Consider the following 10,373-nt stretch of genomic DNA (forward strand, 5'->3'; position numbering starts at 1 on the left):
TCTGTTTCCTGCTGCTGTTTCTGACTCTGTTTGCCTGCCGCCTGCCCTGAATATTGCCTGGATTCTGACTACCCTGTAACTTCTCTAATGCTCTCATGCTCATTATTGACCCTTGCCTGCCTGACCCTTATTTAGTTTTGTGGAGTTTTAGCTGAGCTAATAAACCTGCTGCACTTGGATCCAGCTGTCTGCCTGTTCTTGTGACATTGACAATACCACCCTAACATTACAGTGCGACAAAAATAGCAACCTATGTACAGTTTTGAGCCAGATGCCAACTCAGACGAGGAAAACGTCATCAACAAGTGGATGCTTCAGAATGAAGCGGAGCAGGGAGCTTGTGTCCTACCCAGCATATTTATTATTTCACAAATACAATCTTTCAAACAGTATTTTCTTGATTCTTAGCAACTTGAATAAATAATTTCCCAGAAATGCTTCATTTCGTTATTTCAGAAAAATGCCACAAGACCACCAAATAAGAAAATAAAAAAACAGAAAACACGATTGTAATTTCAGTGGGTCTTTAATTCCTTTCAGGGTCGTGGCGTTGCTAGAGCCTATCCCAGCTACTGTTGGATGAAAGCGAGGTACATCTTAAACATTTCGCCAATCTGTTGCAGGGTCATTACAAATATAAATGTATAAAACATGAATGCAACATACATGTTTAAACATGAAATATAGTGCATAGTAAAATGAGACTTACTAAAGCGAGATAAAGTTCAGCTACTTCCTGTCCATTTTGCAAACACGTTTTTTTTTTTATTTAAGAACCTCACTGTTGCAATTAAAAGTAGGCAGTTAAGGTCTAGAAATGCAAACATCAGCTGATAGTTCATTCAGTGGGTTGTCAGAGTGCTAATGATCCGCAGAGCCAGCAAGATGATGCTTGGGTTGGTGGGTGGGGAATCTCTCTTTTCCCTTTTTGTCTTCTGCTGGCTTCCCTTTTGCAAGGTTTTCTTCTTCATTAGTGCTATCTGGGATCATCTGTGTGAACCTTCACACATTAAGTTTCTGTGTCTAACCAATTCACAAAAAAGCTGCAGCAGCATGTTTTGCTCTGTTTGGAGATATGTTTCTGAGTTTTAAATTTAGCACTTCGCACAATGGTTTTTTGATATAACCAAAACATTTTTAAAATTTGTCAAATTTTGTAGACTTATTGAAAAAAATAAGATTTAATTTACTTACTAAGGAGATCCAATTGATAAGGAGCAACTACATCACAGAGGTGGAGGGGTGTCTGCAGTCCAGCGAGGGTCTGGACCGAAGACTCTCCGAGTTGGAGGGAGTCTGTGGACGCTTGGACTCCTTCTCCGACAGTCTAGAAAGGATCAAGGACGGCCTGAACAGACACGTGACTGGCCTATGGAGCTGCGTTGATGGACTCAAAGTCACAGTGACGTCTCACGGAGTTATGATTGACAATATACAGAACGTCCAACTGGAGAATGTCCAATCCAAGATACACAGTCTGAACTCCTCTGTGTTGGATTTGGGAAGACAGTTCCGCGTTTTCACAGCACAGGATTTTACGGGTGAGTTATAGATGGCAGGATCATGGGAATTATCGCGTGTGAAGGAAATGAACTCTCTCAAAAGATAATAACACACTTGGCTGAAAGTGAAAACAGGCCAAAGGAAAGAATTTTAATCTGTGTTAAGGTTACATTCTAGTAAACATTAGGACAGAAAGCTTAATTCAAGTCTGAGCTGGAAACATTGCATTTTTGTTTTTCTAAATTAAAACTAGGATTGTTTAACTAAAGTGATATGTTTTTAAGCCTTGCTTTATAACTGTTAATGTTGGTTTCTTCCAGGTCCACGTGGTCCACCTGGGCTACTGGAGAGGAAGGTGACCGTGGCCCTCAAGGGCGTATTGGACCCCCGGGAGTAGTAGGACTTCCAGGTTCAAGAGGCCCACAAGGACCGCCAGGTAAAAACAAACAGATGGTTAAGATGAGATCAGATTTGTAACTTTTTAAATGTAAATAAAGAAGATTTTAATTTTTGGTTGACAGTCTCATCAGTGTTTTCGGTTTTCTTTGGTCCCATTATTTAGGCCTCAGAGGAGAACAGGGTAGGTTGTTCTTGCTAACAAATCAAAGCACCCGAGCATCTTTGATCTGTAATTCACACTGAATCCTCCTCTTTGTGTTTTTTGGTCTTTGAATAGGTCCTGCAGGGTCTGAGGCCCATGTGCCACGCCTTTCTATCTCTGCCGCACTGACTCGCCCCATGAGAGCTTCAGGGACCATCAAGTTCAACGATGTCTTTGTAAACGAGAAACAGTCCTACAATCCCCAAACAGGTGAGTTTTAAGACCCAGTGGAACTGTGGTGTTGGTCAAAACCTCTCGCTCTATATATTTAGAAAGAATCATTTAAGAGACATTGAAAATTATAAGGATTTAGTTTGAATAAAGTTTGGTCCAGGAGCTCTGAAAAAGGGCTCTAGACCAATTTGATATTGCAAAAGGGACGGGGCACCTTTGTGCTCCTTAGAGCTTTTTTTTAGGCCACATGCTTTCAAACCTTAGTAAAATCATTTGGTTGACTTGAACCACATTACTGTACAAGCTTGCCATTATAACAGTACAACTTTAAATTTTTCAAAACCGTAAGCTGCTTTGCTAATTTGGCGTCTTTATTAGCATTTTTGAAACATTGTTTTGTTAACTTCTGAGATTCTACAAATTATTTAGCTGACTTGGCGCTAGTTTTTGGATTAGTATTATTTTGATTTCAATTAACCTGATTTTGGTTTCCCTACAGTTTGTTCAACTTTGTTAGCATTGAGCTTTTAAGTTCGGATATGATTATTCATTTAGTTCTACTCACAATGCACTTTATGCAGCTCTTCACTTAAAGTCAAAACAAGTACAGTGCAACAACAGGTCTTGATGAATAAGTGTATGCACTGTGCAGATTTATCCTTACCACAAATATCTCCAAGCTTTGCTGAGTAGATGTCAGAACTGAAACTAGTTGTGTTTGAGTTCGTGTTTCATAAAATTAAGCTTGACTGTAGCAAAGTTGGCTTTTTTTCAGGAGGAAATAGATTCATAACTCGAATGCTTTAATATTGGCTGCTTCTGATTAGACAATCATCAGAGAAGATCACAAAAGATTAAACTTCAGAGACTTTTCAGCACCAAAGCCTCCTTCTCAGTGTGTGGGAAGTAAATTGATGCTTTGTGATGGGTAATTTTTGGCCTTTGTTGTTTGGCATTTAACAGCTCAAGTGGTACCCTAAAGTCTAGATGAAGCTGTTTCGGAGATAAAGTTTTTCAGTGCAATTAATTTAGCCACACAAGAGGTTAATAATACTGATAAAAGAATGTGTCATTTCTTTTTTGGACCTGTTGCTCTTGCTTGAGAAATTCTAAGATCTACCATGTCTTATGTTGCAATGAGTTTGAACCATACAGATATTATATGTGCGCCATAAACACAATATAAAAGAATGAAACACATGAAAACTGCGTTAACATACGCGGACAGTACATTGGACACACCTTCTCATTCAAAGAGTTTTCTTTATTTTCGTTTTGCGTTTAGTTGGACCAAATCAGGACAATGACCCCAAACACAACTCCAGGCTGTGTAAGGGCTATTTGACCAAGAAGGAGAGTGATGGGGTGCTGCGCCACCTGGACTCCACAGTCACCAGACCTGAACCCAATCGAGATGGTTTGGGGTGAGCTGGACCGCAGAGTGAAGGCAAAAGGGCCAGCAAGTGCTAAGCATCTCTGGGAACTCCTTCAAGACTGTTGGAAGACCATTTCAGGTGACTACCTCTGGAAGCTCATCAAGAGAATGTTAAGAGTGTGCAAAGCAGTAATAAAAGCAAAAGGTGGTTACTTTGAAGAAGCTACAATATGACATATTTTCAGTTGTTGCACACTTTTTTGTTATGTATATAATTCCACATGTGTTAATTCATAGTTAGATTGCCTTCAGTGTGTCTCTACAATTTTCATAGTCAAGAAAAAATAGAGAAAACTCTTTGAATGAGAGGGTGTGTCCAAACTTTTGGTCTATACTGTACTTGGAACGGTCGTGGACAGCCACAAATTTGCTCTAATAAAGCTAAAAATGTCATTGCAACATTACACCTGATACCAAATATATTAAATGAAAATCTTCACAGATAAGGGAAAGACAGGGCAAAAATATATATTTAATAAAACACAATATTTACCTACTATTTCATTATAAATGTGGCTGTTGAAAACCTCAAACATCTTTTAAAATAAAATAAAAATGTGTATTTGCATTTCTTAGGTATCTAAACTAATAGAAATGTGTGATTGGAATTAAGACCATGCAATAATGTGTATAATCTTGTAACTCATGTTATTAAAATGAAAGAAATAGGCATATTGCTTTTCTTTCTCTACAGAACCACCACTTCAACCAGTTATTGTTTCATCAAGGTTCAGGAAATCTGCATTTGTGTAGACATTCTCATAATTAAATGAATTTCAACACAAGTTGAGGATTTTTTGTTCCTCCAACTCTTTGTACCCTTCTTTCAAGACAAATCAGAATTTTAATTAGCATATTGCTACTAAAACATCCCAGCATTGTCTTGCACAGTTTTGAAAGCAAAATCTGTCAGGTAGGGAGGGGCAGGTGAGCACGGAGGACCCAAAATGCAGAGACGGAGGCACACGGTTCCAAGGCAAGGGATTTAACTAACAAAAGGCGCTGCAGAGCAGGGTAACAAAACTAAAACTAAATTTACTGTGGCATAGCATGAAAACATGGCATGAAGGGAGTCAGGGACGTTAAAGACATTACATGAGAGACATTAATCCAGCACAAGAGGAAGGCAGAGACAAGACTTATTTACAGACAGGACTGACAAGACACAGGTGATCATGATCAGAGCAGATTGGGACCAAGGACGTAAAACTCAATAACATAACAAAACAGGAAACCTTTCAAACTAAAACAGGAAACAGAACTCAACCATGACAGAACAAGACAGAAAGCAAAAACCAATACAAAGAAACCCAAACCATGACAAAATCTTTTTTCTGTGACTTTTCAGGGTTTATAGAAGCTCACTTCCTTGAAAAGTGAAGGTATAATCCGTATAACTAAAATGCTAAATAAACATAGAATTTTTAAACTCTATGTTATCAAGTCTATCAATATGAAGTAGCTGCAAAACCTCCAAAAAGAAAACAAAACTGAGACAAGTGGAATAACTTTATGAAAATGGAGTAAATCATCAAAATACATCACAACTCGGTCAAACAGTATAGAAGAAAGTTAAAAGTATAACTGTTAAGAATGTTATATTGCTTTTCTGTCTTCTTAACAGAAAAACAGTGTATTTTATGAATAAAAGAGGGCAAATAGACTTGTGACGGCACATGAATGGACACTTGCCTCTGGCTTCCACTTAAAGAAACGTTTAGACGGAGAACACACAGCTGCAGCGAGACTGTTGAACAGAGCTTTTTCTTGGTATTGTTTGAGATCTTTTTCCCTAGTTGGGGCTTAAATCACTCTCATGAATAATCAGTGAATCCCAAGTGGATGAAAAAAGAGACATAAACTATGACAAAGTTCCTTCTCTTGTTTGCTTTTTTTGAGGCTGCAGCCTATTAGTACGTTGTATAAGAAAGTTGTTTTTTTTGCAGCTGTTTAATGAATCTTATTTAGTATATATGAAAAATTTTACAAATGGTTAATTGCCTTTAAAAAAAATTAGAAGTACTGTATTATTCAGACATATGTGCTTGTTTTCATATTTAGAAGAAAAGTCTGACTTTTTGCAGAAAAATAGAAGGGCAAAAGACAAAAAAAAATCTTTTTCACACTAGAGATGTTTAGAAGGGATTTGCTTTTGCAGATTTATGCCATTTGACTGCTTAGGTTTGAGCTGCTTTCAATCCAAAACATAATGTCAATGTTAAGACAGTGAAAAATCAAAGTATAGCTTGACAAATGTTGTCAGGTAAAGCATCCTCATGAATAGACAACGCACAAAAAAACGGCAAAGAAAAAGATCCTGAATGAAAGAAACACATTAAAAACAGTATTGTCTGGTATGACAGGATAAAGAATGATCCTCTCCCACTGGCATGGTAATCCTCGGGCGGATAATTAAAAAGTGTGCGCCACTGTCGAAAAGGAAAAAGAATGATTAAAATAAATAAATAAGTGAGAAGAAGGGAAGAGGCTACGCTCACATCCCGGGGGGATCCATTAAAGAATGTTTTCTTGAATTGAGGTTAGGTGCATTGATCTCTGTCGAAGCTGGCAGAGCTGAGAGTTAACACTCCCTGCCTGCGAGTCTGACTCATTTTATACATTATTCCAATTAAATCACCGCACACTGGCTGGCTGCCTGACTTTCAGTTTTCTTGGAAAAAAGGAACTGCTTCTCTTAATCCATTGTCATCTAATGCGACTAAAAAAATACAAGTCTGTCCAAGTAAGAAGACTTAAAGAAGAACTGATGAAGGGAAGCTTGGTTTTAGAAGCTGCGGAAGCGACTGAAAGCATGACATGATGTATTATACACACGAGGAAGGTGCCAATGGGTGTAGTGTCCTGTACAGGAGACCTATGGATGATATATTGACTGTTGGCAGTGAGAAGACATCTTTTGTATCTGAACAGAATAGAAACTCATTGCATTAAGAGACAACATCTGAAATAAAGATTGTGTCCTTTAGTTTGTTTTCAGTTATATTTTCTTGTCACTTTCTTTCTTTCTCTCAGGTTTTTTCCCCGTCACAGTCACACCAAGTGCTAATTATCCACAGCTGTCTTCCTTTAGGTTAATGGTCCTCAGTCTATTTAAGGGTCTGGTTTGCAGGTTGTCTGCTTTGTCATCTCTTTGTATTTTTTTCTTTTTCATAGTTTTGTTGTGCTTTAAATTGGTGTATCTGTTTACCGTCACCAGTTCTTGTGCAAAAACAGAGGTCAGGCTTCTCAAAATTAGGAAAAAAAAATTCAAAAAGCAAACAACTCTGCCATTGGGATATGATAAATGATCTCACCAAGAATTCCTATTTAAAAGAATATCTCAGACATGTTTTCTCAAACTAAGATTGTTCTTCTGTTGATACTTTCTAGATGAGATTATTTTTCTTGCAGGACAATTTTTCTTGAAACAAATGTTTTTTTTTTAACCTAAGATTCTGTTTTTTCAATATAGTGATGGGCAGATGAAGTTTGTGAAGCACTGTAGCCTTTCACCCAATTGACTCCCTTCAGTGCAAAGCTTCTTGAAGCTTCATTTGTTCTAGTAGGACATCTATTGGGTGCAAACATGTCAGATAGTATGAATTGGAAGAGTGGCGTTCTGCATAATAAAACCGAGCAAAATAAAGACTTTTGCAAAACATGCAAACCTGTACGGGTATGTTGCAGTCAGTGGGACCGCACTATATTGTAGTTTACATCTCACATTTTTTTCCATTGCAATTTTGCATTACTTATTTTTTTTATTTTTTTTAGATCTTGTCATTCTCCTCCCTGTTGTTTCTGCTGCACAGAATACATTCAGTCTTCAAAATTGACATAAATCTTCAATTGCAAACAGATATTTTTTTTCATTCTATAATACTGGACCTATTTTTGTTTTATGAAGGTTTGAACTTAAATGTCTGAGAAGTGTAAAGTTTTTGGTGAGGGGTGTACTGCCTTGAAACATCTATTATCCTACTTTGTGAATTTCACCTATCGCGAGTTATTTTTATAATGAAACTTCTACAACAAACAAAGGAACGCAGTGATTAGTATACATGTGCTTTTGTAATGTTGATGTAAGTTAGTAGGATTTAGGGGACACATAATTGGTTTTTATTTAAAAACAGCTTCTACATTTTCAAACTCTCTCCAAACTTCTCTACCTCTACCCAAACTATCTTTGCACTTTCACTGACTGTAACTCCTCAAACACCCACACATATTTCTGTCAAAACTTGTGGCAAAAACCCAAACAACTTCCTGAATCCGTCAAGCCATACAGCCCGGCAACGAGGCTTTGGACATCCTCTTTTTCAGCTCCTCCCCTGAATGAGTCAAACCTTGATACGCGTATTACGGGAACACCCCCCTCCACTACTCAGCACAGGCTTTAAAGCCACGATACTAAATGTCACATCATCACCAGTTCCCGACAGATGATGCTTGATGCAACCAGTCATCCAAAAATGTTTAAATAAAATCACATTTTGGCAAAAATAAATAAATAAAAAGGGCTTCATGTCGGAAAAACACTCTTCTAAGCACAAGACTTGCCCTCCGTTCACCGTGTTATATTTGTCCAACTCTGGGTTTCATAAAGAGAAGACTTGAACTGTTGTGAAACACGAACAAATCAAACACCTGCGATGATCTCTGCGGGGTTTCTGAAGTATCCCACAATTATGTACACAAAGAGAAACATTACTAAACAACTGCAAAGTGTGATGAATCAGCTTCCTCTTCTTTTAGCTTGGCTTTGTGAAACAAAAAAAACATATAAAATAAAAATTTTACATTTAAGGAAGTGTTTGTATGAAGGAATAAATAAACAGATCATTTATGTTTCATGATCGTTTCACAAACTGCTGCAAGAATTCTGAACTATAACATAAAAGGACATTATTTCTTTGTACACATAGATGGTGCAGAGCCAGACATGAAGCAGGAGTGAAAGTTTGCTTTTCTGCAGCTCAGGGACTTACAGGCAGACTGACTTCAATGGGTCTCTGAATCCTGTCATCTTCTATTCTGAAAGCTTCAGCTCTCTCATGATCTTAGTTATGTCCAAAGTTGAACTTGAGCCCTCAAAAGGGCAGCCCATAAATCAATAGGTCTGTAAGAGAAACTGAGTAGGCATGCTTTTGCACAAACAAGGAAAAGTTGCATCTCTTCTGCTGAGATTTGTACTACTACTAATAGTAAATTCCTAATAAATGCTTGTGTTACTAAAGCCATAGCCACAACTGCCCTTGGGGGTAGATATGAGCTGTCTGCAGGCAAACCTGTACCAAGCACGGGGGTGACTCACAAAATTGTAGGATCTTAGACCGCTTTGTGAGCCCAAAGAGTAAAAACGTTCATGCACATTTTTTTTCTACAGTCATGCTGCAGGCGACAACTTGTAAGAAAGATTTAAACAACACGTAGGGATAAAGTAGGTGAGACACAGGCGGATTGTATAGATTTGTCCTTTTTCCACCCCCCCACTATCCTGCACACCAACTGGGGCCCGTTAGGCCTAGTGCTGTTCACTTGATAAGTGTGCGCTCCTTGCATGCAGCCTGACTGTTAGAAATGAGATAATAAGAGTTTATGTGAGAATTCTATGAGCGTCTCTGGGCACTTACACATCACCTGCACACCCCATTTGTGCGCGATCAGTAAGGAGCCAGTACGTAAACTTTACTAATGACTGGAGTGTGCCATTAGGTACAGCATCACCGTTACATCAGAAGTGGATGCAACTGACATGATCATACAATTGTACGTTCCATTTTCATGACGTCCCCTAACCTTTTAACACCAAATAATTCACGCTCTTTGACACACCATACATTTTCAACCATTTACAATCAACATAAATCCACTAATTCTGACGTGGAGAAAATGAGCTTTTCATATCTGCTTTGCGCCATTATCCAACACGTTGCGTTAGCAGCACAATCAGATTTCCTGTCGACAGAATCAGCTGATTAGGATTGATTGAGTAAGCACTTTTGCCGCTTTCACGTGTTGCATATCTGCGCACGGCTAATATGAAGACAGTTGTGGATCTATTTGTCCGCAGTTGGATGTATCAGAATGGATTGGAGCAGGGAGCTTGTGGCATTGTAGTTTGTACGCTATAACTACAAGCTTTTTCAAAAAGCATTGATTTGTCTGCTTCTGATTCACCACAATTTGAAAATACTGATGCACTCACATAGAAATTTGGGGGAATAATTACAAGAGCTCACTACATTCTCTCTTTTTACTTCAAAAACGAGCCGTCAGAATTGTACATAAAGCCGGATATCTTGATCATACAAGCAATTTATTTTATCAATCAAGACTTTTAAAACTGCATGACCTTGTGGATTTTTACACTGCGCAACTTTTATACAGAGCCAGTTGGAAATCGTTACCATTCAATATCCAAAAACAGTTCTTAGAAAATGAAGCAGGCTACAAACTGAGGGGATGTAGGAAGTTCAAGATCAAATTGATAAGAACCACAAAGAAAAGTTTCTGTGTGTCGTGTGTAGCACTAAACTTTGGAACGAGTTAAGTAATGAGCTCAAGAAAAGTTCAAATATTCAAGAAAATGTATAAAGAAACTCTTATTTCAGGATATGAAGATAAGAGGATTTAAGGATCAACAGGTGTTTGAATAAT

The 10,373-nt window shown here is 38.0% G+C and overlaps 1 long non-coding RNA gene across 2 annotated transcripts; it reads left to right on the forward strand.

Annotated features, from left to right (window-relative positions):
- The first annotated feature begins 1,224 nt into the window (after positions 1 to 1,224).
- LOC144992017 (uncharacterized) lies at positions 1,225 to 4,429 on the forward strand. 2 transcript variants are annotated; one of them, XR_013655724.1, is made up of 5 exons: positions 1,225 to 1,541; positions 1,824 to 1,939; positions 2,066 to 2,083; positions 2,180 to 2,314; positions 3,564 to 4,429. It is a non-coding gene; the product is annotated as an uncharacterized LOC144992017 (long non-coding RNA). The 2 variants fall into 2 exon arrangements; XR_013655725.1 differs by lacking the exon at positions 2,066 to 2,083.
- Positions 4,430 to 10,373: the final 5,944 nt, after the last annotated feature.

The sequence above is a fragment of the Oryzias latipes genome, chromosome 4 (assembly GCF_053564925.1).
Source record: "Oryzias latipes strain Hd-rR chromosome 4, Olatipes_Hd-rR_3.1".
NCBI lineage: Eukaryota > Metazoa > Chordata > Actinopteri > Beloniformes > Adrianichthyidae > Oryzias > Oryzias latipes.